The sequence below is a fragment of the Schistocerca serialis genome, chromosome 1 (genome assembly GCF_023864345.2).
Source record: "Schistocerca serialis cubense isolate TAMUIC-IGC-003099 chromosome 1, iqSchSeri2.2, whole genome shotgun sequence".
NCBI lineage: Eukaryota > Metazoa > Arthropoda > Insecta > Orthoptera > Acrididae > Schistocerca > Schistocerca serialis.
In genome coordinates this window covers 659041749-659068232 of record NC_064638.1, presented here as the reverse complement: position 1 = coordinate 659068232, position 26484 = coordinate 659041749, and the positions used below count along the sequence as shown (strand labels likewise).

At 42.6% G+C, this 26484-nt stretch overlaps 1 pseudogene; it reads left to right on the top strand.

Moving 5' to 3' along the window:
• The first annotated feature begins 17680 nt into the window (after positions 1–17680).
• Positions 17681–17798, top strand: LOC126426808 (5S ribosomal RNA; annotated as a pseudogene).
• The last annotated feature ends 8686 nt before the right edge of the window (positions 17799–26484 follow it).

The window sequence follows — 26484 nt, the reverse complement described above, 5'->3', positions numbered from 1 at the left end:
AAGAAACACACGAATATCAGACTACATACGGACACCACAACGCAAACAAAAAAACTAACGAAAAACACACAGCGATAATTGGCAACACTATGTACAGTAAGCACACGCAGCAAAGACACAGTGAAAGTGAAGGGTAGAATGGAGACGTGTTGGAAAACGCCGAAAATCGGATATTCTGGTGTACACAGGCAAACTCACAGCTCCAGGACGTCACTTATGGAATAATAAGATCACAAAATAGTATGTATAACCAAACAGTAATTTAATCTGTGCTCCAAAACGTTTTTTACTTAATAAGAAAATAACAAAAACTGTAATGTATTAGCTTATCTTGAATCATTATGTAACACAATTAATATACACATAGGAAAATATGTATTACAGGCTGATGCTTGATAAAGTTTCATTTAGCTGTATAGACAGACCACAGCTCCAAAAATACAGAAACAAATAAGAAATGACAGAAAACATAAGAAAGTTTAACAATCCCCTTCTCCAACATTTCATGACAAAATTTTCCTGTACAGTCGACCAGTAGCGCACAAATTCACTAATCCTATAAAATTTTGTTTCAATCTCTGTGAGCCTGTACACCACAAAGCATGTTCATTACAGCTTCGTGTTATCAGTGCCCTTTGTCTTTACGGTTGCAGTTTCTTGATCTTGCCGTCTTACGAAATCAAATCTTTCAACTGCAAATTTTGGACACTGATGCCTTTTGTTCTTCGAACAGCGTGTTCACTGCGGTGATTTCATCTTCAAGATTATCGTATTTATCCTGAAATTCGACCTCGGGCGCATCATGCTTTCGTGAAATTATTTAACAACTTCACTTCTTGTATCTCTCTGTTCATGCCGTACTGCGTGTAGAATATTATTAAAGGATTGAAGGAATTCAAATATTTCTTGAATCTGTGACCTCCCAGTATGTTTTCACGCTCTTGTGTAATGGGTATTGTTGCGGCCAAATATACATTACTGTTTTCACTAATTTGTTTCAGATGTTCTGCTGCACTTTCTTCTGGCTGAAAATAATTAATTACATTTCCTACAAATTCAGATTAATTGTTCTCTGTGCCATCAGCCTTTGTCTATCCAATTCACGTACGTTCAGCAACTAACTTCACTGAAATTTCAAATTCACAGTCTATTGTTTGTACATTGCTATCCAAGTTGCAGTTAAAGTCTCTTAGGAGAACATAATCACTGTATAATTGTTGTTGCATCGTCCGGAACCGAAGGTTGCGTACCTTCGTCGTCGTTCAGGTATGATTGGCCACGTTGTAAGCTCCTCCCCTACTTCTCCGTTCACTGAGTGTTATTTCGGTCCACCTCTTAAGCTCGGGCTGCATAGGGAGCACAAATTTCATTGGTAGAATCCAGTACTACCACGTTCAGGATAAGTCTATGACGGTCACAGTTGAACAGGTCAGTCGTAGAATACAGGAGAAAAACTACATTTACTTCATCGATTACACGAAACATCCATTGTGTCAGTTATTAGTTTCTTTAATAACCATGTAACACTGTCATACAGAGACCCTACTGGTAATATGACTAATACAACTCAATATACGAGCCAGGCCAGTGTGGAATGCTAGACACACATCCACACAAGGCCTTACTCCCAAGTACATTATAGTCTGCTTAAAATTACTTGGTTGTTGACGTCCGTGACTTGCCGCTACGATGTTGCCGCATTTGCTGCGGGCTACCACTCAGTTAGGCAGGCCGCAAGATGAGATGCAGGCCCGTGAGGTGACGCAGGGGGGCTCACGCCAAATTCCTCACAACGGCGTGAGTCACGGCGACAATCATCGCAAGTTGGATCGCAGTTTCATTACGCAGTTTGTTGAGGAACTTTGGCTCTGGCAGAGATGGCGACTACTTCTGCTATGTTGATAGATATAAGTTCAGAATCGGATTCCGATTCTGAGTTTGAGTTCGAAACGGAGTGTTACATCGCTTTGATGAAACAAAAAGCAGAAACAAGTGCATACATGAAACGAAGACTAAGTCATGGGAAATTCGCTTTAACTAAGGAATTTGATGATGAAAAATTCACGAACTATTTTAGATTAAACCGTGATCAATTCCAAGAAGAGCATGGTCTCATCAAGAATGAAATTGACAGACAGGGATGCAAAGCCACTAACCTCCGAAAGCTCTTGACCGATTGCTTTGAAATTTTGACACAACGTTTTCTACATGTTTAACGAAGTTTGGTTAGAGTGGCTGGCTAGCTGGCTGGCTACAGGTTCTCACACCGAAGAAGGCACGAGGAGGACCATATGGCGTGAGTTAGAAGGGGCAGAGTAGCTGGAGAGAAAAGCCCTTGCTGTCGCTAGGGCTACTCTATATACAACGAGAAGTGGGCAAATTTCATTATTATCAATTAACAGAAACCGTATTTTCGCATACAGACTTTAGCAGAAACAGAATCCTATTAGTCATCAGGACTATCCAACAACAAATCAATTTAAACAGTGCTCATAGAACTTTGTCTCATTCTCTTAACACATACACACACACACACACACACACACACACACACACACACACACACACACATGTACTCGGACGACAGTTTCGATTCTATATTGATATCAAAGACGTGGTTAAATCCATCTGTTCCGTTTTCACTGGTAGATATGGAGGGCTACACGCTAGTAAGGAATGATATTGTAAGGAACCTAGGCATCTTTTTTGACAAACATTTAACCAGGACAGAGCACATCATGAAAATTTGCTACAGAGTTTTAACAATGTCAATGAAGAATGGTAACAACGAATTACAGTGCAACTTACCATTTCGTAAGTCCGTTTCCTTGGCCACTTCCTCCCACTTCTCAGCTTTCAGCTTCGTTTTCAAGTAATCTTGATGGCTTGTATCATATAGAACTTTGCGAACACGTATGGCTTCAATTAGCTTTTCCTCCATTTCGAACTACCAACAGCCAGAACCATCGTGATCCTCGCAGTAAACTGCGTACAGGAGACTGTGGTCCACAGGGTCACCAAGCGCAGGAGCTGCGTCACGTCACGCTGCGCTCTAACGTGTGCGGGACCATTCAGTTGTGTGGTTCGCAAAAACTCACCGAGAGTCACCCTGCGTCACCTCACGGGCCTGCGTCTCATCTTGCGGCCAGGCTAACAGGCGACACACAAACACGGTGAATCGCTTCACAAATGTCCGTCTGCTTAGCTGAGTGGGTGACCTGTTTGCATACCATTTAGTGGCCCTGGGCTCGATTTCAGACCGGGTTGGAGGTTTTCTCCGCTCGTAGACTGAGTGTTGTGTTCTTCTCATCGTCATTTCATCATCACTGACAGGCAAGTCGCCCAATGTAGCGTCACCTGAAATAAGACTTGCAACTCAGCGGCCGAACTTCCCCACATGGGGTCTTCCGGCCATCAATGCCACACGATCATTTCATTTTTTTACGTCACAAATGCTGTTAATGTGTAACGCAGAGCAGTGTTGGAAGCGACCGCCGCGAGGTATTACGGAAATTGGAGATGTAAACAGCTGATTTTCAGTGAGCAAAGACTGAACTGCGGCAGACGACGCGTTTTGTAGCTCTGAACTTAAACTCGTGTCCTAACCTAACCACACCCCGTGATGTGCAGTGGAACCGGGAAAGCGGCGATCGAAATCTGCTGCAGAACTAAAATCAGAATCGCTTTACTCGCGGCGTTTAAGGCTAACTTTCACGAGGAAACTCAAGACAGAAAAATTTCAGTTTTATCGGTAAATGCAAACTGTAGTTTCTCGCTGTCATTGGTTCCCGGAAACTATCCTCACCCTGACTTCACTGGCTGCCGCTTTACCAACCGATGAGCAGTCCTGGCTGGCACTTGGTTGCAGATTATTGGCGACACATGCAGACTTTAAGCGAAAGAAGAACGATAGCAAGAAAAATAAGAACAAATAAAATAAGTCAAAACGATGATGAAAATAACGTGACCAAGTATTAGAAATAAAAAGAAATAAATTTAAATAGATTAATTAAATGAAAATATTGATCCGTATTTTGACTAGATTTAGAAAAATAAAAAAATAAAAAATTCACTATGTATGACGAGATTCGAGTCTACGACCTGCGGCACATCAGATTTATTCACTAACTACAGCACTATGCCACAACACTGCAGAAGGCTGTCATATTTCAAGGGTACGGTGAAAGACAATGGTACTTGAATTTTCAAACCAAGTACAGTAAGACAATGGTAGCCCTGATCCGCGCTAGGTGGTGTGACGAGTTCATCTTATTGATGACAGAGGGCAGCACAATGTTGATTTGTTTCTGTAGAAACCCACATACGCTGGTGAGAAACAATGGTAACCCACAAATTCAAAATGGCGGCAGCAGCAGACCGCAGTGAAGGAAGTTGTGATATTTTTGTAATTTTAAGTGAATTTTATGGTGATTCCAGTGATTCTGTTTTGATGATAACATTAATGATCCAGTTTTCAATTTAAACGAGGAGGTGGAAGATTCTACTTATATCAATTCTACTGCAAGTCAAGTAGGTTTTGTTTTTCACATCATGCTATTATTTGCTGGTTACTAATACCCTTGTGCTAGCTAGTTAGGCTACGTATTTTATTTCCATAGTCAACTTCTTTACGAGATCTTGATTTGAAGATAGAGTCAGCACATCTCTTAATGCAACTACATTGTCCTCTGTAAATCATGGGGTATTTACAAAAAGAAATATTTTAGTATTTGTGGGTTACCATTTTAATCACCTTATCATTGATGAAGTTACCATTTTATAGATTAACAGCCCTTTTTTAATATTACACTATCCATACAAAAATATTTTTTTTTAGTAGAATGAAGAGGATCGCAACAGAACTGACCCTGGGAATAAAGACGTCACAATGAAAACATCGAGGAAAAGCAAAAAGCTAGTGAACAAACAACAACAGAAGGAATAGTGGACTTGAATATACTACAAAAGAAGGTACAGTGATCCAGCCGAGAAATTTAGTTGGAGCTTCCTGTAAATGTTCTAAAAAATGTTTTGAATGGGTTGGGGAGAAGCTTATACAGAATATTAACAAGTCATTCTGGAATATTGGGGATTTTAATAGCCTGAAGTATTTTGAAGATCACAGTCTACGAGGAAATAAGTTGATTGCAGTTTCAGACAACTGCTCTGGGTAAAATAAAAACTGCAAAATTGTGTTTGTCTGGATGCTGCGTATAGCAAAATAGAGATTTTCCACTACTGGTATTGAGCACCATTTCCCACAACATTCTATGTTGCCAAGTGACCCAGATTTTGCTATTGTGGGGCAGTATGTTCGCCGACATGGCAGTTTGTACCCTTCAGACTGCGTGGACATCTTGAAGAAGTGTGGCCAAAAGCGACCAATTTGTGTCCATGTTATGTCATCAGAAGATGTATGCATCAGTAACATGAGATCTACATTTAGTCAAAAGAATATCTCAGTAGAAGAGCACAAGGTGTCATTGTGAGATGCTGTACGGCTCTTACTCAATGCAGATGACCCAGGAATCTTGTTTATATCAAATACATTTTATGCGGAAGACTGGCAGAAAATCAATTTACACAAATGAGGTCGCCCTACAACCTTAGAAGGAACCAGTCTTCAAAAGAAGTATTCCGGGTCAGTTCCAGTTGACTCGAAGAACAAACAACACTTCATATCTGCACTGAACTGGATACCACCTATTTATCACAAATTCTACAAAGCAATAAAAACCAAAAAGACATATACAAATGAGGATGAGTATGCAGATGCATCTACAGACGAAATGTGAGAATGTTCAGCTGTCCTGTGTTTGTTGCAAACAATGATATGCCAAATAATACGTTCGCCACAGCTAGTAAAAGATAGAGTTTTGGACATTTCTAACTCAAAGTTTGTATCTTTTTCCATTGATTTGTGTGCTTAAGATGTTGTACGGAGACTACCAGTTGCATAAATCATAAAATATTAATAACTTACGTATGAAATATTTTTAAAAACTTTTCCAACTGAGTATCTCCATTCTTTACTAATGTGGGCTACCATTATATTTCCCCATACCCTTCATTTATGCCTGGTAACCCAGTCGCGACGAGTAATTGCAGTCTTCAAAAATACTGCTTCACCCATTGTCGCGGAAAGATTATGTAACGTAAGCTGATTTCTGTGATTATATTAACTGCACGCGTATTGCTGAAACGCGTCTTCCGCAAAAGAATCTAGCAATGTTTTGTTAGTGCTGTGTATGGAAGTGCGTACTTCATGTGTGTGTGTGTGTGTGTGTGTGTGCTGTTTGTCGTATGATTATTATGTGTGACAAAATACGAAATAAAAGGGCCAGATCCAGTATTCGGGATCGAAACACATCAAGAAAGAAAGCTGGACAAGGAACTAGCAGTGGACTGACTAAATTGTGACAATATGGCAATGACGAACGGTTCAGGCGTGATGTTGACCTCTCTGATTGGAGGAAACCAGCTACAATGCATCAGGTGTCAATTATCAAGTAATTTTAATCGGAGTATAGTCAACAACACTCACTGTACACTGGCGTGCGCCAAACCAGGCCATTGTTGGGACAAGAAACAAAGAATTTTGCACTCGCAAATTCAAACAACAGTGTATAATGCAGAAAGCTCATCGAAAACCTTCCTCACACACAGGTACACCATTCAATAAATTGACATAAAACTGGAACATCCGATGCACACATACATATAGTGTGTATCGTTGAGGACTGTACTGCATCGAAAAGTCTGAAAGAGACGTTTATCTAGGAGCGGCTATTAAATGGCTGATTATTATGACGATGGTGGTGATCCATAATATTGAAATAGATCAATTAGAGAAGACAGAGATCATTTAAAAAATAATTTTCTCATGACTAAGTAATAATCGACTGTTTTTGGTTTTTACTCCTCAGAAAATTTAATTCTACCTTTGCAATGTTTAAAGTATGGGAGTTTGTTAGAGCATTGGTATCTACATTTACTGTCACATCACAGTGTTAAAAATTTCAGCTTATCAGTTTGTACGCTAAATTCGGACGAATCATTATAAATCTACTTTTAGTATAAGGATCGCATATACGAGGGCGGTTCAGAAAGTAACCTCCGATTGGTCACAGTGCGGGTTGTGGGGGGAGTAGCGACGCCATCTGTGCGTTCACGCACTCAACAGGTCAGTCGGCATCAAGCCGTCGTCGAGTGAACGTCGTACCTGCGCTAGTTTAGTTTTTGTGGCAGTTTGAAATGTGTGCTGCAATAGAAAACCCCGCCAAATGTGAAGTGCGTGCTGTCATAAGGTTTTTTACAGCCAAAGGATATTCTGCAGCAGCTATTCATCGTGAGCTTTGTGCCGTGTACGGACCAAGAGTTATGAGTGAAGGCGTTGTCCGTGAATGGGTACGTTTATTTAAAAGTGGACGAGAAAACGTTCATTGTGAAGAGAGGAGTGGTAGACCATCATTGGTGACTGACGAACTCGTTCAGACAGTTGATGCAAAAGTTCGTGAAAATCGACGTTTCTCAATGTCGGAGTTGTCTACTGGTTTTCCACAGATTTCTAAGACTCTCTTGTACGAGATAGTGACAGCAAGATTGGGTTACCGTAAGTTCTGTGCACGATGGGTGCCCAAAATTCTTACCGACCACCACAAAACTCAAAGAATGGCCTCTGCATTAGACTTTCTGTCACGTTATGAGGACGAAGGAGAACCATTGTTAAACAGAATCGTGACCGGTGACGAAACCTGGATTAAGTACGTGAACCCTGAGACAAAAGAACAATCAAAGATGTGGGCACATTCAAATTCGCCTACCAAACCAAGAAAAGCCTCGCAAGATTTTTCTGCCAGAAAACTGATGGCAACGGTGTTTTGGGATGCCAAAGGAGTGTTGTTGGTTGAATTCATGGAACGTGGTACGACCATTAATCAAGACGTGTACTGTGAAACAATAAAAAGTTACGACGGGCTATACAGAACAAACGCCGTGGTATGCTGACTTCCGGTATCGTTTTTTTGCACGATAACGCCCGTCCTCACTCTGCTCGCAGAACAACGGCCCTTCTTGAGTCCTTCAAGTGGGACGTTATCAACCATCCACCTTACAGCCCAGACCTGGCGCCAAGTGATTATCACCTCTTCTTGCATTTGAAGAAATGGCTCGGGTCACAGCGGTTTGATGACGACGAAGAGCTCAAAGATGCGGTCACAGGCTGGCTCCAGGCACAAGCGGGTGATTTTTATGCAGAAGGAATTTCAAAGCTTGTGAAGAGATACGATAAGTGCCTCAATCGCTATGGAGACTATGTAGAAAAATAGTGCAAAGATGTAGTTGTAAGATGTATATATTAAAATATTTTTATTTAACTTGGTGTATTTTTTTAAATCAACCGGAGGTTACTTTCTGAACGGCCCTCGTATAATGTTTTTGCATTTGATCCTATGGCATTCAAATGCAGCTGTTAGTAATCTTTATTTTCTTTTTCTGATTAGAATACAAAATAAAATGATTCAAAACAATTATTTAATTTTACAAAATTAATTTCGTTAAACTAATTTATTACACCCATTATACAAAAAAAACTTAACAATGAGAATTATTATTATTACTAGTATTAAAGTTGTTGTTATTTTTGAGCTCTTGAAATCGTATTCCACTATTTTTATACGCAAGTTACAGCTTTGATTTGCCTTGTATTCATAGTTTCGGTGGGAGATGTAACTCAGAAGTTTTGTCATGGCAAGCAGTGCATAAAGTCGTGGTTGAACATCCAACGTGGAAAGATGTGCTAGTATGCAGCAGCAAAATTACAGTTTTAAATGTTATATGTTCAAAAAATGTGTATAAATCGAAGAATTACAGAAGTCAGCTCTTGTAAGTAGCTGAAAAATCATCCGTTCCAAATGTAGTACACAAATATTTAAAAAATCAGACAGTTAATATTGGGACTACCATAAACGGTTGTTTAAAGCACTGATCCAAAAATATAAGTACAATATATGTTTCGCTTCCTGCTCAGGAAAAGTTTTAAATACATTGCAACAAACCCGCTATTTTGGAACAAACTGCATTATGATTAAAATCTGTGTTAATTCCGTAGTCGAGACCAATGAGAGACGGAGCGTTGCGACCTCCAAGGAGTAAGCATCGCTAATCTGGGAACCATTAGACTAGCGTCACCAAAGACCTCCTTGCCAAACATTCATTCAATCGCCTGTTACATGACCATCTACCATTTCGGTGACTATCAAAACACGTTATTTATTTAGTTATTTATTTTTGGCTGTGATGTTCCCATAATCAGCTCCCTATTAACCGATATTACCTACTGTTTTGAAGGACTTCGACTGCTGCTCTTTCACCTACCACAGTTTGGCGTTAATTATTCATAGTGACCTTCCAGTAACAACAAAAAACTTCGGTTTGCTGTAAAGGGTAGCCAGAATAAAATTATCCCGTAAAGTATTTTCGCTATTTCGTGGCATCGCAATGCAAATAGCAAAGAGATTGTTATGAAATTGCCTTTAACGACTGCAAACACCGGAGAACATTTCTCAAGCGAAATATAGCCCGCAGAAAAGTACAGCAAAATTACAACTCTGTTTAGCTCTGCAAGCAGGAGCTTCATAACATAATAAAAAATACTTATCATCTTTATCCTTAAAATAACTTACTGTGCATTAATTAAAGCTTTCGGAGCAATCTGTGCATCTTCAGTTCTGTCCCTGTGAATGAAGTAGCTCCGGGACAATTATCTATTTTTGTTTTTCATTTCTTCAGAAGAGATCTGTCTCAGGCCAAGAGCAGTGCAAATTTCTCAGTACTACGTCGACCAAATATGTGTATCACAAAGAAAACTAGTTAAAATTATGTGATTTGAAATGGAAATTGTGTATTAACATGCTTATTATAACAAAGGCAATCATTTCAGAATTGTTCTACACTGGTAGTGAAACGTCGCCTTAGAAAAATTTATGAATGATTGTGCTGGTAAACCCCTTACGTTATTTGATTTTCAAACAGCTGAGCAAAACTGAACGTACTCAGATATTTCGCTCTTTACTTATTCTGATCAACACTAAACTGACACACAATATTTTTAGCGCAACTCAGTCTGACTTTCAATAATCCCTACACAAGAATGGCCCTGACTAACAATAACCTATACCTTTCATCAATCACTTACCTCACAAAAATCTTCGTTACTCGAATTACTGCAAAACAGCGAGCGCCAATACTGCCAGCTAAATAAAAGATTCTAACTACTGAAGGCACTAACTACTGATAGGCATATTTAGCAAATGAAAGATTTTGATGGAGAACAAACAATGTATTTACCTTAATAATATTCAAAAGTGATCATATAAATATATCAGTTCATGATATCCAGTATTACAAATTTACTCTTTCTGATGGACACACGTCCAGATCGTCCGCTCTCAAAATTCTGCCATCTCTCTCCCCACATCCATCACTGCTGGCGGCTCACCTCCAACTGCGCAACGCTACCCGCTGTTCACATCCAACTGCCCAACACCACAACAGCGAATGTTCCAACGATGACAACCAGCCACAGACTGCACACAGCACAGCCAGTGATTTTCACACAGAGCGCTACGTGGCGTTACCAACATAAAAACTTAAACAGCCTACTTACAGTAGGAGACAACAACAACCAAGTGCTTTGCTGAAGGCCACATTAGCAAAGTTGTAAATCACGAAGAAAACTTATTATAACAGCCGCTATCATTTTGTAATCGTTCTACTGTAGTAGAAGACTGAGTAACATCCACATGGTTGGCTGAAGGAGATAATAGCATAGATGTGCTTCCCAAAGAAAACTAGTTAAAATTAAGACGTTTCACACACATTTCTACGCGAAATATATTATGACCTACTCAACTGTTGAAAGGCTAACGTGACCCCTACCAAAATCCACAATTTGGAGGCTGAAACTGAAAAAGACTACATGGCGGACACGGGCCTTCGTCCGCAATATTAAGAGAGCATTTATCTGAGACCTCCACACATTACCTGTACAGCCGCCAGAAACCGAATGCCCCATATGGCTCTCTATTCCCTAATGTTCTGCCCCAGGCCTTGGGGAGGGGGGAGGGGAGAGGGGGGGGTGTTGGGGGACAGGCACTAACTTATCTTCACAGTGCATGCGTAAATGGTGGTTCGACCACACCATTAGGTTACCCTGTTTGGCTCCAATGTTGCTTATTCAGAAGTTTGAGTTGGCAATGCTACATACCAAACACTCTGTGCTGGACTGGGTTTTGAACTGCTCTTTTTTGCTTGATATTGCATTCATACAGGATGGATGAAAGGAAGTTGGGTGGGCAAGGTCAGAACACCAATAAATAAACGTAGATATGTGGTCGTTCCACCTCCAGAGGCAATAGACACACTCTTAGCCAGAAATAGTTTCAACACAAGTCTTTCATCACTCTCTGCTTCCGGACAATAAATGAGCAGGGTTTATTTTCTAATAGAACTATGACACACTGGCAAATAAAAATAATGGTGGTACAGATAACGAAAGCATAATGCTTGCGCAGCCCCCAGTGGTTTTTCGCTTCAGTCTCTGCTTCCGGACAATAAATGAGCAGAGTTTATTTTCTAATAGAACTATGACACACTGGCAAATAAAAATAATGGTGGTACAGATAACGAAAGCACAATGCTTGCGCAGCCCCCAGTGGTTTTTCGCTTCAGTGAGAGCAAGAAGTGGGTGGATACCTGCATTTGTGGAACGATTTCTCATCATGGGAAAAAGCTAAATTCAGTAGAAACATGAAATGACGTCTTACAGCCGTTGCATAAGTTTAAAATTGGTATTTGATTCGCTATTCTTTTTTTTATCTTGAGCACTGTGTAGATAAGTGGTAGAGGATCACTGTGCACACATTTTTTATTTCCCGAACGTTAACCGTGAAGGAGCTTCAGTGTAGAGTGTGTTACGTATTGACCCGCTTTATGCGCGCAATGAGTTAATCGCTTCTGACAAGGGAACCTCCCCATCGCACCCCCCTCAGATTTAGTTATAAGTTGATACAGCGGATAGGCCTTGAAAAACTGAACACAGATCAATCGAGAAAACAGGAAGAAGTTCTGTGGAACTATGAAAAAAATAAGCAAAATATAAAAACTGAGTAGTCCATGCGTAAGATAAGCAACATCAAGGATAGTGTGAGATCAGGAGCGCCGTAGTCCCCTGATTATCGCGAGAAGCTGCGGAACGAGAGGTCCTTGGTTCAAGTCTTCCCTCGCAAAGTTATGATTTGTCCGTTCGTTCATTGACGTCTCTGTTCACTGTAATAAGTTTAGTGTCTGTGTTTTGCGACCGCACCGCAAAACCGTGCGATTAGTAGACGAAAGGACGTGCCTCTCCAATGGGAACCGAAAACATTTGATCGCCAGGTCTTAGGTCAACCGATTTCTCCACAGGAAAACACGTCTGATATATTCTATACGACACTGGTGACGCCATGTGCGTCACATGACAGGAATATGTTGTCGACCCACCTAACTTGTACACTTGGCGAATGGGTAAAAGGATTCTTCTACCTTGCCCGATTTAGGTTATCTTGTGGATATGACAATCACTGCCAAAAAAGTGATGAAAACATAAGAGTTTGTCACATAAACTGCAACAGATGAATGCAACAGTTTCACAGTCGCACAGTTTTCCCTGTGCTCTGTCAAAACACATGTTTTTAACGTTTACAAATTTTTCCGTTTAGGTGTAGCGTCCCCGTACTACGGCGCAGTTACCTCTCATCGGACGGACGGACGGACAGATAATAATTGTCTGAAAATTTAAACTTTTCACTTTTTTTAAAAAATCTCATTTTGTTCGCTTTTGCTCGTTGCGTCTACTCGGGGCGGACGTCGTAAGACATCCGTTTAAGTTCGTTGATGATCGATCAACTCAGTTTTTGTATTACAGAGGGCACGTAACCCTCTGACCGAACACGCTGAGCTACCGTGCCATGCTTTTTCTTTTTTTTTGTTCGTTTTTGCTCGTTCTATCTGCTCGGGGCGGACGTCGTAACACATCCGTTCGTTGCTGCTCGATTTACTCAGTTTTTTATTACAGAGGGCAGCTAACCCTCTGACCCAACACGCTGAGCTACCGTGCCGGCGATGAAAACATAAGAGTTTGTCACATAAACAGCAGCAAATGAATGCAACAGCTTCACAGTCGCACAGTTTTCCCTGTGCTCTGTCAAAACACATGTTTCTAACGTTTTCAAATTTTTCCGTTTAGGTGTAGCGTCCCCATACTACGGCGCAGTTACCTCGCATCGGATGGACGGACGGACAGATAATAATTGTTTGAAAATAAAAAGTTAAATTTTTCACTCGAGGGAAGACTTAAAACAAGGACCTCTTGTTCCGTAGCTGCTCACGCTAACCACGGGACCACGGCACTCCGGAACTCAGACTCTCCTTGATGTTGCTTACATTGCACATGGACTACTCAGTTTGTATATTTTGCTTATTTTTTCATAGTTCCAGACAACTTCTTCATGTTTTATCGATTGATCTTTGTTCAGTTTTTCAAGGCCTATCCACTGTGCCAACTTATAACTAAATCTGAGGGGGGTGCGATGGGTAGGTTCCCTTGTGAGTCTCGCCCGGGCTACTCTGTGACGGTGCCCAGACAGTACCCGAGGGGAGCCGATGGGGGGGGGGGGGATGGAGGGATGTGAGAACGTGTGCGACTAGACAAGCAGAGAACTGCAACAGACTGCTGCTCTCCGTAAGCCAGCAGCGAACACGGCGCCTCACTCAGCCGTCGTGTAGCGGCGTGCGTGCTGGCGCAGCGCGCTGCATCGCTCCGAGCAGTGGGGATGCGGCCAGTCTGCTCCCCCACCTCTCAGCTCCTGCTGCAGTCTTGCCTCTGAAGGCGCCGAAATCATGATAAAGTGCTGGCCGGAGTGCGCAGCAAGAGCTGGCAGAATCCTCCGACATCTAGCGAGCATCCGAGGGCATACCTCACACTTGCCTTCTGCCTCTTAGGTGAATGCGTGTGCATGCGTGTACGTGTGTGTGTTCATTTTTCTCTGTCTTTCCGCGTAAGTAATCCACAGTGTCCATCGCCTGTCGAACCAACCATTTTTAGGGTTGCGTACCTCAGTCGATAAAAACGGAAGCCTAATAGCATCACTTTGTTGTCCGTCCATCTGCCTGTCCGTCCGACTGTTAAATATGGTTCAAATGGCTCTGAGCACTATGGGACTTAACATCTGTGGTCATCAGTCCCCTAGAACTTAGAACTACTTAAACCTAACTAACCTAAGAACATCACACGCATCCATGCCCGAGGCAGGATTCGAACCTGTGACCGTAGCGGTCACGCGGTTCCAGACTGAAACGCCCAGAACCGCACGGCAACATCGGTCGGCCGTCCGACTGTCAAGAATCGTTTTTCTCGAGAACTGGTAGGCGTATAAAGTTGATATTTATCTCACATATTAATTTCTACGTTGCCCTGGAGACGCAAGAAAAAAAGAAAAAATGAGCTTCTAAGTCAATACAACAGAAAGATACGGCCATATATGTTACATATTTTGATAGTCCAAAATCACTTATCAAAATCTGCAGGGTACTTCACGTCCACATAGAATCATGAAATTTCCTCAATAAACAAATGCTTACACTACACCCAAAAGAAAAATCCTAAAGTTGCTCATTTCTAATTGTATCAAACGAAAATAATTTTGAAACTTCCTGGCAGATTAAAACTGTGTGCCCGACCGAGACTCGAACTCGGGACCTTTGCCTTTCGCGGGCAAGTGCTCTACCAACTGAGCTACCGAAGCACGACTCACGCCCGGTACTCACAGCTTTACTTCTGCCAGTACCTCGTCTCCTACCTTCCAAACTTTACAGAAGCTCTCCTGAGTCGTGCTTCGGTAGCTCAGTTGGTAGAGCACTTGCCCGCGAAAGGCAAAGGTCCCGAGTTCGAGTCACGGTCGGGCACACAGTTTTAATCTGCCAGGAAGTTTCATATCAGCGCACACTCCGCTGCAGAGTGAAAATCTCATTCTGAAAATAATTTTTTTGCCATTTGTTACAATTCTATCTGTCGGTCCGTCAATCCGTTAAGACCTCTTTCTCTCAGGAACGGATAGTGTATCAAGTTGAAATGTATGTCACATACTAAGGTCTACAGTCCTTTGGCAGTATAATAAATGTTAGCTTCTAACTCAATGCAACCAAAAGATACAGCCATTTATGACAAAACAATGTGACAGTCGCAAACTCATTCATCACAACCTATGTTGTACTTCGTGTTTGTCTAGAATCATGAAATTTGGCAAGTAGAAATGTTTCGCAGTACAAAGGGAAAAATTCGAAATTTTTAATTTCTAATGTATCACACGAAAAAGATTTTATCATTTGATACCCGGCAGTCCGTTTGTCCTTCCGTGTATTAAAACCCTTTTCTGCCAGGAAGGGGTAGACGTAACAGTTTGAAATTTAATCACATACTGAGGTCTATAGTCATTTAGTGGAGTGTAAATATTAAGCTTCTAAGTCCATGTAATCAAAAGGTACCGCTATTTATACCACATACTTTGATACTCGCAAACTCACTCATCAATACCTATAGGGTACTTTCCCTTGACGTGTAATCATGAAATTTGGCAAGAAGAAAGGTTTGCACTATAAGCGAAGGAAAAAGAGATCAGAAAATTGTTCAAATGGCTCTGAGCACTATGGGACTTAACTTCTGTGGTCATCAGTGCAGAAAAATGTTCATTTGTAATTATGTCACAAGAAAAAATTTCTTTTGTTATTTGCTATCCGAATTCAAACTTCCCGTTCATCTAAAATTATGAAATTTGCTCGAGAACAATGGTTTACACTACAACCAGGAGAAAAAGTCGAAAGTTGTTCTTTTCTAATTATATCAAACGAAAAATAATTTTTTCTCATTTCTTACAATTCTGTCTGTAGGTTCATCCGTCTGTTAAGACACCTTTTTCTCAGAAACGGGCCGGCCGGTGTGGCCGAGCGGTTCTAGGCGCTTCAGTCTGGAACCGCGCGACCGCTACGGTCGCAGGTTCGAATCCTGCCTCGGGCATGGATGTGTGTGGTGTCTTTAGGTTAGTTAGGTTTATGTAGTTCTAAGTTCTAGGGGACTGATGACCTCAGAAGTTAAGTCCCATGGTGCTCAGAGCCATTTGAACCATTAGAAACGGGTAGTGGTATCAAGTTGAAATGTATGTCACATACCAAGGTCTATAGTCGCTTGACAGTATAATAAATGTTAGCTTCTACATTCCGGGGAACGCGCCATGAGCTCTGACGCCACGTTCAATCACGTCCCTCATGTGTTCGATTGGGTTGAGATCTGGAGACTTGGGAGACCACCAGATCAATTGCAACTTGTCACTGTGTGCCTCAAATCACTCCATCACACTTCTGGTCTTGTGACATGGCGCATTATATTGTTGAAAAATGCCACTGCCGTCGGGAAACATGATCGTCATGAATGGGTGTAAGTGGTCTGCAACCAGCCTATGATACTCCTTGACCGTCCTGGTGCCTTGCACGAGCTCCACTCACCCATGGATGCCCCTGAACATAATTGAGCCGCCGCCATGGTGTCTCCGTCCCACAGTACAGGTTCCAAGGAACTGTTCCCCTGCAAGACGTCGGATTCTCGCCGTCTCATCGACATGATGAGAGAAGGTACTGGTATTCATCAGACCATGCAACGCTCTGCCACTGCGCCAACGTCCAGTGCCGATGGTTACTGCCCATTTCAGTCTTAGTAGCCGATGTCGTAGTGTTAACATTGGCACATGCATAGGTCATCGCCTGCGGAGGCCCATCTTTAGAATTGTTTGGTGCACTGTATATTCAGACACACTTGTACTTTGCCCAGCATTAAAATGTGATGTTAGTTCCGCCACACTTCGCCGCCTTTTTTGTTTTACAAGTCTGCCCAACCTACGACGTCCGACATCTGTAATGACGGGTGGCCTCCGAACCCCACGACGTATGGACGTGGTTTCGCCTTGGTTTTGCTATGGGACACTCACCACAACACTCCTCGAACACACGACAGGTCGTGCAGTTTCCGAAATGCTCGCGGCAAGCCTACGGGTCATCACCATCTGCGTTCGGTCAAACTGAGATAGATACCGCGCCTTCCCCATTCCACTCACGGACAGCCCACTCACTGATACTATGTGCATCATGAGTGTGTCTCACCAGCAGTCATTCGTCGCCATGTGACGCTTCTACCGCCTGGACGTGTTTATATTGATTGTATGTCGTTGGTCATAATGTTCTGGCTAATCAGTGTCTACATAATTAAGTTCGTATAGAGCCCTCAGCCATTTCTTTAAAATCGAAAACGGTGCTCCTAAGTTTTTTGTTAACTGTTGAGCCATAGGTTGCCTGGAATCAATAGTAAATTGAAGAAAAGTTAGTGAAAGGAATATTTCGGATGAGAAAATAGAACAAATTTATCATCGCCCTAAAACAGAAATCTTTTTAGCCAGAATTTTTTTTTTCTAATCTACGTATTTGATGGTTCCTGCCGATCATCGCTTAACCAGGGACGATATTTTGTGGGATAACGACTGTGTTTGAAATGCCTTTTTAAACCGCGTCTGCATGTCCGTCAAAGTACCAAAGTGGCGCCAACAGCCTTGCCGCAGTGGTAACACCGGTTCCCGTCAGATCACCGAAGTTAAGCGCTGCCGGGCTGGGCTAACACTTGGATGGGTGACCATCCGGTCTGCCAAGCGCTGTTGGCAGGCGGGATGCACTCAGCCCTTGTGAAGCAACCTGAGGAGCTAAATGACTGAGAAATAGCGGCTCCGGTCTCGGAAACTGACGTACAACCGTGAGAGCGGTGTGCTACCACATGGCCCTCCAATCCGCATCCAGTGACGCTTTTGGGCTGAGCAAGACAAGGCGGACGGTCGGTACCGTTGGGCCTTCGTGGCCTGTTCAGGAGAAGTTTTTTTTTTGCTGTAGGTAGGTGAAGACGAAATTGATGTAGGACACTTGTGGTCTATCAAGCCGAGTAACAGCCTCAAATAGGCCTACAAAAGCCACCTAAGCTACAGTGTCCAGCCAGAGATTTTGCCTAAAATCGTTCTTCAAGAGACCCATTTTTCTAGCAATGTGTAACTGACGTTTGTGGATATATTATCCCGAAATATTGTGAATTTTAACAGCATAAAATTAAAAATAGGGCGCCTCCATAGCTGCGTGACCAGCGCAGCTGATTGCCATGCGGAGGAGTCTGGTTCGATTCCCGGTCCCGCCAGGGATTTCTCCTAGGTCGAAGGAATGGAACAGGGTGCGCTCAGCTTTGCGATGCCAGTAGAGGAGCTACTTGACCGAGTATTAGCGGCTCCTGGCCAAGAGAACTGACAATGGCCAAGAGAGCGCTGTGCTGACCTCACGCCCCCCATAGCGCATCCAATGATGCCATTGGCGGAGGATGACACGGTGGTCGGTCGATTCCGACGGGCCTGTAATTACTTTTGCATAACTTTTACAAAAGTCTCTTTTCTTTCCTTATTCTCAAGGGAAAGTTTAAATTAACAATGTCAATAATGACTGCCTATACGTCCCTGTACGTGGACTAATACTCTTCTGTTCATGATCCATAGGAGAGATAGTTGATGACAGGAGCAGAGCTGTGTCACAATATTACCCATTACCGGTTGTCTGAATTTATCCAACAGAGTTATGCGCGGAGACGTTCCCTTTCATCTCAAGATTCCTGTTTAAGTTCTCCGGGTATCTCTGTTAACGCTTACGCATGGTCTTATAATCGTCTGTTTCGATTTGAGCAGTCTGTCTCTGAATTCATTCCATTTTTGATGTCAAGCCTAGTTAGTAAGGACTGCAAACACTGGAATCACATTCTACAAAAGATCACACTAGCAGTTTACTCTACAGGTGCACTGCACTCTCCCAGAATGCTTCCTACAAATTACACTATCTGATCAAAAGTATCCCGACACCTGTTAGTGAACATTAATGTGGGGTGCGTCTAGTCTTCGCCTTTATGACGCTCGATTTCTACTGGAGACACTTTGAGTGAGGTGTCTAAATGTAAGTGGAAGAGTGGCAACCCATTCTTCCTCACGAGACGAAACGAGAGAAGGAACTTACGTTGGACGTTGGGGCCAAGTTGGCATTCTAACTCATTCCAAAGGTGTTCACTTAGATTCACATTGGTACTCTGGGCAGGCTAACCAATTTCAGAAATGTTATTAACCATAAATCATTGCCTCAGATGGTGTTTAATGACGAGTGCATTTTCATAACGATATAAACAACTATCGTCCACGAACTATTCCTCTACTGTACGCAGTATACAATCAATGAAGATAAAAATTTAGTCGTCAACTGCACGAGGAAACCTTTATTTGGTGCTCCTTACCGGTTTTGACAGTTTAAACTGTCGTCTTCAGAAGTGAAAGATGCTCACATCATTGGTAACCCAACGTCAAAATAAGAATCGGACGTTAGTGTAACAAGGTTACTATCGTTCGATTCTTATTTTGACATTGGGTTACAGATGATTTGAGCCTTTGTAACTTCTGAACATTATCTTATTTGAAGTATTCTGCAGCTGCTGAACTACAGCTATGAACAAAAGCACTACACAATTCCGTGAAATGTATCCCCTTTCTGAATTTAATTTTTCTTAAGTGCAATGAGAGGACCTCATCCAAGCCAAGAAAAACACCCCTACACCGTAACACCAGCTTCTCCGTACTTCACTGTTTTCATTTCTCCAGGCATTCGACAAACCCAAACGATATAGCGAGCAACGACCCTCCGCAGTAATCGACGAACTTTGTCCGTTAGATCATGAGATCATGAGCTTTGTGCCTGTTCTTGGTTTATGTGTGGCTGTTCCTTGGCATTTACACGTCGAAGTCACGTCACCGATGACTTGAGCGGTAGCAGAATGGTTGAAATGTCGCTGATGGATTTGTTGCTCAGATGACATCCCACTGACTAGTCTACGTTCGAAGTCGCTGAGCTCTCCTGAACGACCCACATTGCAGTTACTGCATCCGTCCGCCGGATGGTTACGCTAAACTCGGCGGCCCTCTTGGTGCTGTTATGGAGGAGTCAACAACGTGCTGACAGTGGCTGCGATCCTCTCCTTTCTCCCATTATCATACAATGAAAACTTGAGGCCACAATGTGTACATACCCAATGCAATCACCTACATCAACAGATAAACTTAAGACATAACACTGACTGTCAATACTGACAACACAGTACTTCCTGCCGCCATTTATACTGCCAGTTCCTGGCGGTTCTAGGCGCTTCAGTCCGGAACTGCGCTGCCACTACGGTCGCAGGTTCGAATCCTGCCTTAGGCATGGATGTGTGTGGTGTCCTTAGGTTAGTTAGGTTTACGTAGTTCTAAGTCTAGGGGACTGATGACCTCCCATGTTAAGTCCCACAGTGCTCAGACCCATTTGAACCATTTTTGAACTGGCAGTTCCACTTCTCGTGACATCTATGGTACATTTCGGCAATACACAGAGGTGTACAGATACATTTGATCGAATACTGATTTTACGTGTTAGTCCCAGTTCATATCGCTTCTTAGAGTTGTTGCTAAATATTTATACGTTATGACGGGCTCCGGATATTTCCCACTAAACTTATGAGCGGATGCTATCGGTTTTCTCTCTTTGTTACAGGCATTACCTTAGATCTATCCACAATCAAAGGGAGCTACACCAACCAAAAACTTTGTACAGGTCTTTCTGCATTTCGGTACGACTGTAGAACGAAGACGCTTTCCCGTAGACAACATAATCATCAACAAAGAATGTGATAGTCATGTTAACTATATTGCATACATTGAATTTGTATGTTAAGAACGTTAGAGGCGATTAAGCTTCATCGGGATACTCCAGAAGTTACTTCCCTTTCGTTTCTGTTCAACATTCACCGTCCAGTACAAAGTACAAGGTTCTGCGAGTCAAACATTCATCCAGCCAGTCTCATACCTGTAAAGACAGTGCCTGTGATCGTATCTAGCTTTGTCGGTAGATGATGTGGTGCAGTGTTGAATACAGAATCTTCCTATTTGCAAGAAATCGTCTGTAAAACGATAGGCACAGTGGCAAAAGGAAATTTTGAGGGAAAGAAACGCAGTGGATGATCAACGGCCCCGTACACGCAGCGCATTGTTCGATTTAGTCCAGTCAGATTGTAGATATAGATCGCAAAATGTGGGGAAGAAGACTTTATCTTTTTAACTCATTCATATGACTCGAAACATCTGCAAAAAAAATTTTCCAACAAAATTTATGTTGACTAAAAAACTTTGAAATATTCGGACTTCTTTCAACTGTTTTAAAAAAAGTCTCAATTTCTTGTGCTCCTATCACTTTGACGTCTATTTCCATTTTTAAATAGCACAAAATTCTCTAAAAATTGACTGCTACAACTTTTCTCTGCACCAAGTACCAAGGGCGCCAAAGTTCGTCAAAACATACCAATTTTTAAAATTTTGTGCAAAATGGCAAAATACATAGTTTTTGAGTACTTTCATTTCTGTCTCTGTTTATATAGTAGAAATATATATTATTTTGTATATTGGAAATTAACATTTCACTTTGCGGTATTCAATTACTCCATGTGCAATTGTGTTAATCTTGGGCATCCATACATTGTTATTCGTACATCACTACTCGAAGTAAATTCTCGGGCACTTTAGCTCTAACTCATCCATAATTATAAAACATTATTTACTCATTATTTTATCTATATCAAATCAACAGTGACAGAAAATTGGACTACTATTAGCCGAAAAAGCAAACTGAAGTAGATAGATTATTATACTTGTATACAAGCTATGAATTGCAAACGAAAGATAGGTAGCTTCTTTATAATAAAAAAAGCGTTACATTTTCTAACAAATATCACTTGTGGAAGAGTAATACCTCTGATGTTGTTAGCCTTCTGCCGCCGAGCAGTGTGTCAGCAGTGCTCAAGTAGCAGCATTACTGCATTTACTAGGCAGTCTTGTATTTTAATAACAGCTTAAATTTTGTGTCGAATTGTTTGTGCTCTCTGTAGATTAGTTCAGACGTTATTTGCACAATAGTATTTAGCGTGGATAGAGACTGCGACTGCTATGTTCGGATGCGGGCTGAGTTGGCATCCCTTCGCTCCCAGGTTCAGGCAGTGTTGGCTTCGGTCACACAGCTTGAGGCTGTTGCCAATGGGCATCACTGTGGGCGTCCAAACGGGGGTTTGTTGGGGATGGCCAGCTCGTCCCACGCATCCCCCGATAGGACTAAGGCTGTGGCTACCCGGGATACTGCCCACATTGAGGCTGATCCCTCACCTGTGGTAGAGTGGGAGGTCATCTCGAGGTGTGGCAGGGGGCGAAAGACATTCCGGAGGGCTGAACGGAAGACCTCTCCAGTTAGTCTGACGAACTGGTTTCAGGCTCTGTCTCCAGCTGATACTGATCTTCGGCCTTACATGGCTGCTGGTCCTCTTCCAGAGGTTGCCCCTTAGTCTGCAAGATCCGGGTGGTCACAGAGGGTGGGCTTACTGGTAGTTGGGAGCTCCAACGTCAGGCGTGTAATGGGGCGCCTTAGGAATATGGCTGCAGGGGAGGGGAAGAAAACCAATGTGCACTCCGTGTGCATACCGGGGGAAGTCATTCCAGATGTGGAAAGAGTCCTTCCGGATACCGAGAAGGGTACAGGGTGCACCCATTTGCAGGTGGTCGCTAATGTCGGCACCAATGATGTGTGTCGCTATGGATCGAAGGAAATCCTCTCTGGCTTCCGGCGGCTATCTGATTTGGTGAAGACTGCCAGTCTTGCTAGTGGGATGAAAGCAGAGCTCACCATCTGCAGCATCGTCGACAGGACTGACTGTGGACATTTGATACAGAGCCGAGTGGAGGATCTGAGTCAGAGGCTGAGACGGTTCTGCGACCGAGTGGGCTGCAGATTCCTCGATTTGCGCCATAGAGTGGTGGGGTTTCGGGTTCCGCTGGATAGGTCAGGAGTCCACTACACACAGCAGGCGGCTACACGGGTAGCAGGGGTTGTGTGGCGTGAACTGGGCGGTTTTTGCCTCGGGCGAGTACAGAAAGGGCAACAGCCTCAAAGGGTGCGGGGCAAAGTCAGGACATGCGGGGACCAAGCAGCAATCGGTATTGTAATTGTAAACTGTCGAAGTTGCGTTGGTAAAGTACCGGAACTTCAAGTGCTGATAGAAAGCACCGAAGCTGAAATAGTTATAGGTACGGAAAGCTGGCTGAAGCCAGAGATAAATTCTGCCGAATTTTTTACAAAGGCACAGACGGCGTTTAGAAAGGACAGATTGCATGCAACCGGTGGTGGCGTGTCTGTCGCTGTTAGTAGTAGTTTATACTGTAGTGAAATACAAGTGGGTAGTTCCTGTGAATTATTATGGGTGGAGGTTATACTCAACAACCGAGGAAGGTTAATAATGGGCTCCTTTTACCGACCTTCTGACTCAGCAGCATTAGTGGCAGAACAACTGAGAGAAAATCTGGAATACATTTCACATAAATTTCCTCAGTATGTTATAGTCTTAGGTGGTGATTTCAATTTACCAGATATAGTCTGGGACACTCAGATGTTCAGGACGGGTGGCAGGGACAGAGCATCGAGTGACATTATACTGAGTGCACTATCCGAAAATTACCTCGAGCAATTAAACAAAGAACCGACTCGTGGAGATAACATCGTGGACCTACTGATAACAAACAGACCCCAACATTCCGACTCTGTAAGCGCAGAACAGGGAATCTGTGATCATAAAGCCGTTGCAGCATCACTAAATATGGAAGTAAATAGGAATATAAAAAAAGGGAGGAAGGTTTATCTGTTTAGCAAGAGTAAAAGGAGGCAGATTTCAGACTACCTAACAGATCAAAATTAAAATTTCTGTCCCGACACTGACAATGTTGAGTGTTTATGGAGAAAGTTCAAGGCAATCGTAAAATGCCTTTTAGGCAGGTACGTCCCGAGTAAAACTGTGAGGGACGGGAAAAACCCACCGTGGTTCAACAACAAAGTTAGGAAACTACTGCGAAAGCAAAGAGAGCTTCACTGCAAATTTAAACGCAGCCAAAACCTCTCAACAAACAGAAGCTAAACGATGTCAAAGTTAGCGTAAGGAGGGCTACGCGTGAAGCGTTCATTGAATTCGAAAGTAAAATTCTATGTACCGACTTGACAGAAAATCATAGGAAGTTCTGGTCTTACGGTAATCAGTAAATGGATCGAAATAGCATATTCAGACACTCTGGGATGATAATGGCATTGACACGCGTAAAGCTGAAATACTAAACACCTTTTTCCAAAGCTGTTTCACAGAGGAAGACCGCACTGCAGTTCCTTCACTAAATCTTCGCACGAACGAAAATATGGCTGACATCGAAATAAGTGTCCAAGGAATAGAAAAGCAACTGAAGTCACTCAACAGAGGAAAGTCCACAGGACCTGACGGGATACCAATTCGATTCTACACAGAGTACGCGAAAGAACTTGCCCTCCTTCTAACAGCCGTGTACCGCAAGTCTCTAGAGGAACGGAAGGTTCCAAATGATTGGAAAAGAGCACAGATAGTTCCAGTTTTCAAGAAGGGTCGTCGAGCAGATGCGCAAAACTATAGGCCTATATCTCTTACTGTTATAGAATTTTAGAACATGTTTTTTGCTCGCGTATCATGTCATTTCTGGATACCCAGAATCTACTCTGTAGGAATCAACATGGATTCCGGAAACAGCGATCGTGTGAGACCCAACTCGCTTTATTTGTTCATGAGACCCAGAAAATATTAGATACAGGCTCCCAGGTAGATGCCATTTTCCTTGACTTCCGGAAGGCGTTCGATACAGTTCCGCACTGTCGCCTGATAACAAAGTAAGAGCCTACGGAATATCAGACCAGCTGTGTGGCTGGATTGAAGAGTTTTTAGCAAACAGAACACAGCATGTTGTTCTCAATGGAGAGACGTCTACAGACGTTAAAGTAATCTCTGGCGTGGCACAGGGGAGTGTTATGGGAGCATTGCTTTTCACAATATATATAAATGACCCAGTAGATAGTGTCACAAGTTCCATGCATTTTTCGCGCATGATGCTGTAGTATACAGAGAAGTTGCAGCATTAGTAAATTGCAGAGAAATGTAGGAAGATCTGCAGCGGATAGGCACTTGGTGCAGGGAGTGGCAACTGACCCTTAACATAGACAACTGCAATGTATTGCGAAATCATAGAAAGAAGGATCCTTTATTGTAGGCTTATATGATCGCGGAACAAACACTGGTAGCAGTTACTTCTGTAAAATATCTGGGAGTATGCGTACGGAACGATTTGAAGTGGAATGGTCATATAAAATTAATTGTTGGTAAGGCGCGTGCCAGGTTGAGATTCATTGGAAGAGTCCTTAGAAAATGTAGTCCATCAACAAAGGAGGTGGTTTACAAAACACCTGTTCGACCTATACTTGAGTGTTGGTCATCAGTGTGGGATCCGTACCAGGTCGTGTTGAGAGAGGAGATAGAGAAGATCCAAAGAAGAGCGGCGCGTTTCTTCACAGGGTTATTTGGTAAGCGTGATAGCGTTACGGAGATGTTTAGCAAACTCAAGTGGCAGACTCTGCAAGAGAGGCGCTCTGCATCGAAGTGTAGCTTGTTGTTCAGATTTCGAGAGGGTGCGTTTCTGGATGACGTATCGAATATATTGCTTCCCGCTACTTATACCTCTCGAGGAGATCACGAATGTAAAATTAGATAGATTCGAGTGCACATGGAAGCTTTCCGGCAGTCGTTCTTCCCGTAAACCATACGCGACTGGAACAGGAAAGGGAGGTAATGACAGTGGCACGTAAAGTGCCCTCCGCCACACACCGTTGGGTGGCTTGCGGAGTATAAATGTAGATGTAGATGTAGATGTACTTCAACCTGTTTCGAACTTGGTGTGGACATGTGAATCACTTACGATATTTTGATGGCATAAGTTTCACGGTGTCAACAGAAATGCCTTGAGTAGTAGAATTAGGGTAAGTAGATTAGAATCAGGGTAAGTAGATCGAGTGAGTATCATATTGATCTGTTCTTCCAACACTGATAGCCTCTTCCATCCTGTTTGCTTAATAATTTCCAAAAAAATTACTTCTTCTTTAGTTCCGTCATATTAACCTTTTGGCACGTTTGCGTAGCTCACTCTACTGCAGTTTTTGCAAATGGAAGAATATTTCAAACCTTCAAACCCGCTTTTCTGCAGGAGCACGCCGCGTCAAAGTTTAACTTACGTGAGCACAAAACAATGTTAAGTACTGACTCGTGTGCTCTCTCTTGGTCATTTGAACAAGTCTTGGACCGTGGTTTAGCCAACATAAATTTTTTTGGCAAAACTTGGTTTTCCAACGTTTCCAACCATATGAACGAAT